The sequence below is a fragment of the Triticum dicoccoides genome, chromosome 4B (assembly GCF_002162155.2).
Source record: "Triticum dicoccoides isolate Atlit2015 ecotype Zavitan chromosome 4B, WEW_v2.0, whole genome shotgun sequence".
Classification (NCBI taxonomy): domain Eukaryota; kingdom Viridiplantae; phylum Streptophyta; class Magnoliopsida; order Poales; family Poaceae; genus Triticum; species Triticum dicoccoides.
In genome coordinates, this window is record NC_041387.1 from 400,087,725 (window position 1) to 400,097,705 (window position 9,981).

A 9,981-nucleotide genomic window follows, 5' to 3' on the forward strand; every position below is an offset into this window, starting at 1 on the left:
TTCTCGCGAGGCCCCTGGAGGCCAACGGGCGCGGTCCCCATTCGTCAAAGACAGGCATCTGATTCACGAAGTCTCTCCTGTTCGAACAGAGGTACAACAAGGCTCCCCCTTGCTGGATGCTGCCGGGGTTGGGGTCCCCAGTCAGGACCAAGAGCACCTTCCTCAGCGCTTCGGGCATCAGGTCCTCTTCCTGGAGTCGCATGCGATCCCCACGGTCGCTGAAGGCCCACATCCGATGAGAATGGCATTGGAGAGGGGCAACGCGGCATAGCAGGAACTCCTTCACCACCTTGGGCGCCGTCACGCCTAGCTCCCTCAAGAACTCGAAGCGACGCCAGACAAAGGCGAGCCGGGGGCTCACGAGCGTCTCCTGGCCCCAGCCTGAGTTGGGGACAGCGGGCGAGGATGGCTCCGTCAGCAGGGGGCTGGGCACCCCTACGTCCACATACAGCCACCGCTCACGAAACCCAGGCGCGGGCGGAGGAAGACTGAAGTCAATTCCTAAAGCCACCGTCTCGGGCACGGCGACGAAGCTCACGCACCCGAACATTGGGTGGGGTCGACAAGGTGCAGAGAGAAGAAGTGGCGCATCAAGGCAACCGAAGGAAGGATGCCCATCATTGCCTCACAAACGAAGGCAAATACCGCAAGAAGAGTGATGGATTCGGGACCCAGATGCATCATATGGATCTGATAATGGGAAAGCACGGCGTTGAAGAAATTAGAAAAGGGGGGAACCAATCCCGCCCACAGGGCATCGGCGAAGTATCGGCCCTCAGTGGAAATCCTGTCAATGGAGAAGCGAGACGCAGGCCAGGCCGTCGTCCTCCTGCATTCGTTAAAGATGGTGGCCAGGGCCGAGCTGACCTTGCCCATGCCCTCTTTATTGATTATGATTGGCCGATCGACGGCGGGGGCCGCTGCCGACGATGAGCGAGGCGGCAGCATGGGCTTCTTCCCTCTTCCCTTCGTCGGCGGAGCCATGACGGCAGAGAAGGGGGGGGGAAGGTTAGAGATTGGATTGGATGCGGAAACTGGAGCTCGAGAGGAGAAAGAACAGAGAGCACTGAAGCAACGGAAAAGGGGAGCGGCTGTGTGCGGCTACGAGTCTGCCTAGCATTGCACAAAATAAGGAAGCGTGGGGGAACGGAGCCGCCCACGTCCAATCAACCGCCACGCGGCGCCCAAGGCCGCAGGCTGTTAGGGCCCGCGATGCTTCGCACTTGCCCTTTCACCTCTCTGCTTGGCCAAGTCCGGGCGCGCCGCGGGCCTGGGGGCTACTGTCGGCGTTCTGGGAACGGGGGTCCCCAGACTTGCCTGCCTGCGGCCTGCGGCGTGGCTCAAAGGGGGGCCCCAGCACAACCCATCTTCATCAACAGAGGCTCAAGACCCTCGCGAGGGGCCAAGCCTCGCGGGGCGGACGACAAGGAGCTTCCTCAGGCACGGCCTCATCCGGATGGTTCACGAGGAGGCGGAGAGTTCAAGGCAGGGTACCTCGCGAGGTGCCCATGACGCAAGCCATGAAGACCAAGGGCGCCAGTCGGGCGCCAGCCCGCGCAGTGTCCTCCTTTCCTCTTTGGTGCAAGGGGAGCAAGCGCGGGCGAGAGCATCAAGCAAAGGCATCCATTTCGGTGCAACAAGACCAAGACCAGTCCAACGGCAGGATGGAGGTCACCGTGGAGCCCAAGCCGGCGTCACCACCAGAGCCTTTGACAGGCGAGGACCAACTTTAGTCAGGATAAGTGTACCCGCTGTTCCCCTTCAAAATGGCCAATTGTTGGCGCCCTTCCCGCTCAATATTTGGGAAGAGGCCCAGGTCCTTTGCCTATAAATAGGACTAGCCACCCCCAGGGTAGGGATCATCATCTGGTATCGGGCATACATCTAGAATGGAAAGAGAGAGAGATAGGGCGAGTTCATCGCACCAGCCAAGAACAGACCCTCGCGAGGCTGTTCTTCCTTGTATTATTCATCATCAGCCCAAGAGGCAATCCACCACACCACACACTGGAGTAGGGTATTACACCACAATGGTGACCCGAACCAGTATAAACCCTATGTCTCTTGTGTTGATCTTTTCGTAGTTTAGGTCCTAGCGATTTTGTGAGGAGCAGGTAGACAGAGGGCGTAATCTCCGCGCGCACCCCAGTGTTCGAACCTCAAGGGTCTGCCGGAACCCGAAATCCGACATTTGTGGATGCTTGCGAGGGGGTTAATCATAAGTAGGAGGTTTGTTCAAGTAAGAATAGCACCTAAGCACCGGTCCACCCACATATCAAATTATCAAAGTAGCAAACACAAATCGAACCAACATGATGAAAGTGACTAGATGAAATTCCGTGTACCCTCAAGAACGCTCTGTGTACTATAAGAGCCCATTTTGGCAGGTCCTTTGCCTCAAAAGGATTGGGCTACCTTGCTGCACTTTTTTTTACTATTATCGTTACTTGCTCGTTATAAATTATATTGCTATCAAACTACTCGCTACTTACAATTTCAGCGCTTGCGGACATTACCTTGCTGAAAACCACTTGCCATTCCCTTCTGCTCCTCATTGGGTTCGACACTCTTACTTATCAAAAGGACTATGATTGATCCCCTATACTTGTGGGTCATCACCCAGTCACGTAATTTTTAAAAATCACAAAAGCGTGATAAAATTCTGAATATTTTACACGAGATTGATATACATATTGCCTCTGTTATCCTAATTGTTCAAAAAATTTGGAGTTACATAAGTATTCGAAGTCTATAGGTTACTACAGACTGTTCTGTTTTTGACAGATTCTGTTTTCTATGTGTTGATTGCTTATTTGATGATTCTATGGGTAGTATCGGGGGGTATGAACCATAGAGAAGTTGGAATACAATATATATTACACCAATATAAATAAAGAGTTCACAACAGTACCAAAACTGGTGATTTTATTTTCTTATACTAACGGATCTCATGAGTTTTCTGTTGAGTTTTGTGTTGTGAAGTTTTCAAGTGTTTGGTAAAGATTTGGTGGACTATGGAATAAGGAGTGGCAAGTTCCTAAGCTTGGGGATGCCTAAGGCATCCCAAGGTAATATTCAAGGACAACCAAGAGCCTAACCTTGGGAATGCCCCGGATGGCATCCCCTCTTTCGTCTCCGTCTATCGGTAAATTTACTTGAGGCTATATTTTTATTCACCGCATGATATGTGTTTTACTTGGAGCATCTTGTATGATATGAGTATTTGCTTTTTAGTTTGTCACAATCATACTTGATGTACACACCTTTTGAGAGGGACATGCATGAATCATGATTTATTAGAATACTCTATGTGCTTCACTTATATCTTTTGAGCTAGGCAATTTGCTCTAGTACTTCACTTATATATTTTTAGAGCACGGCGGTGGTTTTATTTTATAGAAATTGTTGAATCATCATGCTTCACTTATATTATTTTGAGAGTCTCTCTAAACAGCATGGTAATTTTCTTTGGTAATGAATTTAGTCCTAATATGATGGGCACCCAAGAGGGATATCATAAAAACTTCCATATAAAGTGCATTGAATACTATGTGAAGTTTGATTCCTTATGACTGTTTTGAGATATAAAGATGGTGATATTGGAGTCATGCTAGTGAGTAATTTTGGATTGTAGAAATACTTGTGTTAAAGTCTGTGATTCCCGTAGCATGCACGTATGGTGAACCGTTATGTGATGAAGTCGGAGCATGATTTATTTATTGATTGTCTTCCTTATGAGTGGCGGTCGGGGACGAGCGATGGTCTTTTCCTACCAATCTATCCTCCTAGGATCATGTGCGTAGTACTTTGTTTCAATGACTAATAGATTTTTGCAATAAGTATGTGAGTTCTTTATGACTAATGTTGAGTCCATGGATTATACGCACTCTCACCCTTCCACCATTGCTAGCCTATCTAGTACCATGTAACTTTCGTCGGTGCCTTACAACCACCTTATACCTTCCTCAAAATAGCCACCCTACCTACCTATTATGGAATTTCCATAGCCATTCCGAGATATATTTCCTTGCAACTTCCACCGTTCCGTTTTATTATGACACGCTCCATCATTGTCATATTGCTTTGCATGATCGTAAGATAGCTAGCATGATGTTTACATGTCTTGTCCTTTTTTATGTCATTTGCTACGCTAGATCATTGCACATCCCGGTACACCGCCGGAGGCATTCATGTAGAGTCATATTTTGTTCTGAGTATCGAGTTGTAATTAATTCTTGAGTTGTAACTAAATAAAAGTGTGATGACCATCATTATTAGAGCATTGTCCCATGTGAGGAAAGGATGACGGAAGCTATGATTCCCTCACAAGTTGGGATGAGTCTCCAGACTTTACAAAAAAATAAAAGAGGCCAAAGAATCCCACCATAAAAAAGAAAAAAAGAGAGAGAAAAGAGAGAGGGGGCAATGTTATTATCCCTTTTCCACACCTGTGCTAGAAAGTAGCACCATGATCTTCATCATAGAGAGTCTCCTATGTTGTCAATTTCATATACTAGTGGGAATTTTTCATTATAGAACTTGGCTTATGTATTCCAATGATGGGCTTCCTCAAATTTCCCTAGGTCTTCGTGAGTAGGTGAGTTGGATGCACACCCACTTAGTTTCTTTTTGAGCTTTCGTAAACTTATAGCTCTAGTGCATCTGTTTCTTTTTGACCTTTCGTAAACTTATAGCTCCAGAACCATTAGAGGCATCCACAAAAATACTTCTTCGCCGGCGCAACCTTCTGTTCCTGTGGGATCCCATCTTGGGTCCTTTTCCGGCATCCTGCCGGACAGGGAGTCGATCACGGAGGGCATCTACTTCAACCCTATTGCCCTTCCGATGAAGTGTGAATTGTTTACCCCAGACCTACGGGTCAATAGATAGTAGCTAGATGGCTTCTTCTCTCTCTTTGATTCTCAATACCATGCTCTCCTCGATGTTCTTGGAGATCTATCCGATGTAATCTTCTTTTGCGGTGTGTTTGACAAGATCAATGAATTGCGGATTTATGATCATCTTATCTATGAATATTATTTGAATCTTCTCTGAATTCTTATATGCATGATTCGATATCTTTGTATTTCTCTACGAAATATCGGTTTGGTTTGTCCAACTAGATTGTTTTTTCTTGCAACGGGAGAGCTGCTTAGTTTTGGGTTCAATCTCGTGAGATTTCACCCAGTGACAAAGTAGGGGTAGCGAGACACGTATTGCATTGTTACCATCGAGGATAAAAAGATGAGGTTTTCATCATATTGCTTGAGTTTATCCCTCTACATCATGTCGTCTTACTTAAGGTGTTATTCTATTCTTTATTAACTTAATAATCTAGATGCATGCTAGATAGCGGTCGATGTGGGGAGTAATAGTAGTAGATGCAGGCAGGAGTCGGTCTACTTGACACGGATGTGATGCCTATATGCATAATCATTGCCTTGGATATCGTCATAACTTTGCACTTTTCTATCAATCGCTTGATAATAATTTGTTCACCCACCGTATTATTTGCCTTCAAGAGAGAAGCTTCTAGTGAAACCTAAGGCCACCGGGTCTATTTTCCATTATATTTGTTTCCGATCTACTATATTGAAATATTTTATTTTCATATCTATAAACCAAAAAATCGAAAAATATTTTATCTTTTATTTAGTTTTATCTATCTCTATCAGATCTCACCTTTGCAAGTGGCCATGAAGGGATTGAAAACCCCTTTATCCTAGTGGGTGCAAGTGTTTGATTGTTTGTGTAGGTGCATCTATTGGGGACTTGCGCATTTGTCCTACTGGATTGATACATTGGTTCTTAATTGAGGGAAATAATTATCTCTACTGTGCCGCATCACCCTTTCCTCTTCAAGGGAAAAGCCAACGCAAGCTCAAGAAGTAGCAGTCATCCGTATTATTTACGGTGCCGTTCTCCACAAAGTCCATGTTGCTTGCATGGCTTCATCGTGGCTTTGATCGATGGTGCATTTTTTGGCATTTGGGTGGATCATCTTTGGGCTTGCCTCTGTCCTGATTAGGAGTGTCGTCGCCATCCTTGGGTGTGTCCATCATGTATATGTCCTAGGTGGAAGCCGTCGTCCAGCGGCCAGAAAAGTGTGGTGTAACATCGGAACTGGCCGTGGCTCCATCCCCCTCGTCCATGTATTTGGTATTATCCAAATTATAGTCTAGCAGATTGGTTAAATCATCGATAGTGGCTACCAAGTGGGTGGTGGGAGGGATGCAAAATTCCCAATAGTACGCCTCGACGGGTTGACGACCGTGAGCGAAGGAGAGATCCTCTTGGATACTCATTCTTTGAATTTGGTCCAACACCTCATTTATCAAAGCGAGGGTTTCCGAACTTGGGGGCTCTAGGCCAAATTCCATTATAGCGGGGGCGGTCAATGCCCTAGCCAGTTCTTGATTTCTACTGGCCGAGCTAAGATCGGGGTGTCGGACCGGATCCTCGAAGGGGTCTGGGCAGTCATCGGAAGTCAAGGAAGGATTTTGATCCCTGCGTGTGGATTCTATGCTAGGGCTTGAGATTGAGTTGCTTCGGGACGAGAGTGATTTTTGGCCATTGGCCGCCACTTCGTCATGGGAGTTTGCGGCTGGGTGAGCATTGTGGAGGAATCGTTCGGCCGAGATTGATTCTTGGCTTCCGCCTCCTGATCCTGCCTCGATGGTCAAGGACAAATTTTCCGTGGACATGATGGGTTCGGGTGAAGGTGGAGTCTGGTTGCCGCTCGAAGCGGAGCTCTCCTGGCTCGAAGCTGCTGGGGCCGATCCTGTGACGCCCGGATAATCAAGCTACAGTAATCCTCTGCTAATGAGGCCACGTCACCACTGTTACTGTTGCTAATCTCACTTAGATTCAAAGAGTTTCAAATTCTAATTTAAAAATAAAATCAAAAATATAAATTTTCAAATGTCAAACCAAAAATGTTCGTTGGGTTGCAAATATTCACTAGCTAATTATCACGTGGCAACCAACATCATTTGGCTCTCTGATTAATCTCTAGTAAAATATAAAGTGGTCCAACTGAGATAAGCGTAACCTTTTCAAAATAAATAAATGTTTATGTTTTTCCAACTAACTTGAAAATTCTTGGGGCTATCCAAAATATCATACTTGATTTATGTGACAAGTGGTGTAATCAATAAAATTCGTTTGGTATTACTTTAAAATGCAAAACATTGGAGAAAATACAAAACAATAAATAAAACAAAATAAAAAGAGAAAGGCCTAACTACTATTGTGCACTTATAGCCCATTGCTACAGTGCACAACCCAGCCCACAAACAAGCCATCTCAGGCTTGGCATGGCAGAAATCCACGACGCCCGGTTCGTTGATGCTCGACGTCTGGCACTACAGGGACGCCAGGAGGAGGATAAGACCATCCCCAAACGCAAAGGCAAACCCTAGCGCCCACATTCCCCTCCCCTCGCTCGTTCTCTTCCTTGCATCGTGCAGTCAATCGCTACTGTCGCTGTTGCGATGACCATCGGCTGCCCCGCACCGCACCGCGGAGTCCCGGAGAACCCCCGACGTCCGCTGCTTCATCCCCGACCACGCGTACGAGCCGGGAGCCGCCACACCGTCGGGGTCGAGTGCTTCTCCCCGTTCGGCCCTGTCACTGCCTCGCCATCTTCGCTGTCGATGTACACCACCATGACCTCCACGGCCTCCCTGACCACGTCATCGCGCTCACAGTGAGGCCCTCCGCTGATCCCCCCTTTCCCCCCTTTGATTTGGACACCGTAGTCCGCCATCACCGTCGTGCCCGAATCCCTGCGTACGCGCGGGTGTGGCTGCCGCTCCTGCGCTGTTGGTGCTGCTGCGGTGCACGTGCGCCCGCACATAGCCTCGCTATCGGCGTCAAAACCGGCGGATCTCGGGTAGGGGTCCCGAACTATGCGTCTAAGGCCAATGGTAACAGGAGGCGGTGGACACAATGTTTACCCAGGTTCGGGCCCTCTCTATGGAGGTAACACCCTAGTTCCTGCTTGATTGATCTTGATGATATCAGTATTACAAGAGTTGATCTACCACGAGATCATAGAGGCTCAACCCTAGAAGCTAGCCTATGATTATGATTGTTCTCATCCTATGGACTAAACCCTCCGGTTTATATAGACACCGGAGGAGGCTAGGGTTACACAGAGTTGGTTACATAGATGGAAATCTTCATATCCGAATTGCCAAGCTTGCCTTCCACGCAAAGGAGAGTCCCACCCGGACACGCGATAAAGTCTTCAATCTTGTATCTTCATAGTCCAACAGTCCTGCACAAGTACATAGTCCGGCTCTCTGAGGACCCCCTAATCCAGGACTCCCTCAGTAGCCCCTGAACCAGGCTTCAATGACGATGAGTCCGGTGCATAGATCGTCTTCGGCATTGCAAGGCGGGTTCCTTATCCGAAAACTCCACAGAAGATCTTGGACACAAGGATCGTGTCCCGCTCTGCAAAACAAATTCCACATACCACCGTATAGAGCATAATATTCCACAAATCTAATCTGCTGACAACTTTTCACAGCGTGACATCACGCCACGGCCCGATCATTATTCAAACCATTTTTCTGAACTTGCTAGTGCACATATTGCGAGGCGGTTTCACTGGCACGTCTTGTCGAAGCAGAGGTCGTGTCCCCTTATCACGGGATTCTCATCAATACGGGTGTGGGTAACCCAACCGTGCCATCAACACGGCGCTTGGGGAATAAGCGAGTTTATAGGGCAAGTGGGGAGACGCACGGTTTCTGCCGTCTTTATAAAGAGATAAGGATTCCCTTTTTTTCACCCACGCCTTCTTCTTTCTCTACTAATCCATTCTCCCTCGCTCGAGCTCCAGCGCCCAAGTTCTCACCTTCTCCGCAAAGCCATTCCAAGCATGTCTGGAGCGGGAGGCAAGTGGATAACGGAGGAGGACATCACGAAGCTCCAGGAGGCCGGATACCTGTCCGCGAACATCGTGCACCGGCTTCCGGCTGAAGGGCAAATAATCCTTACCTCGAACCCTAAGAGAGGGTAGTGTTCCTCTCTCACATCATCGGCGGACTTGGATTCCCCTGCGCCCATTCGTCCGCGGACCTATGTTCTATTAGGGGCTGGACTTCCATGATCTGGCCCCAATTTTCATCCTCAACATCTCGGCGTTTATCATCGTGTGCGAGGCCTTCCTCCGCATTATGCCCCACTTTGGCCTATGCTGAAGGCCTTCAACGTGAAGCCAAAGGTGGTGGTTGGCCAGCAAGCAAGTGCGGAGGCACCATGGTGAGCAAGATGCCCAATGTCACCTGGCCCGAAGGCTCCTTTGTGGTGACCGTAAAGGGGTGGCAATCGGGGTGGTTATATATCACCGATCCGCACGACACCAACTGGGCGGCGATCCCCGAATTTCGATCCGGCATCCCCATGCGGCTCACCTCCTGGAAAGAGAAGGGCTTAGCCTAGGGTTCATCGGTGGAGCTGACCGAACTTTAGACGTGCGTCAAGAATATGATAAGCAAGAAAATTAAGCTTGTCAACATTGTCCAGGTCATGCTCTTCCGCCGGATCCTTCTGTATCAGAGACAGGCTTATAATATGTGGGAATCTGACCCGGCCGAACACCAGATGCTGCTAGAGCTCTTCGACACAACGCACGAAGACGTTTGGAAGGTGCTGTCCAAGGCCACCGAGGTACCACTGCCCATAGCCGAAGATCGCGGACTCAGCGCCAAGCGCCCCGCCAATCCGGTAAGTTTTTATATTTTGCAAGATGTGCCTTTCCCCAGCATGTTCGCGGGAGGAATCTAAGCCTCCATGCAAATTTCACAGGACTGGGTGGCGATAGCGGAGTAGATTGACTGTCCGGCTCCACTACCCAAAGATCCAGCATCGCCTCTCTTAATGAAGATGCTGTTTCCGGTGCCCTATGAGGTGCCAGAGAAGAAGGCCAAGAAGAATGCCGCGGGGACCAAGAAAGGTCTCCGGCGCAAG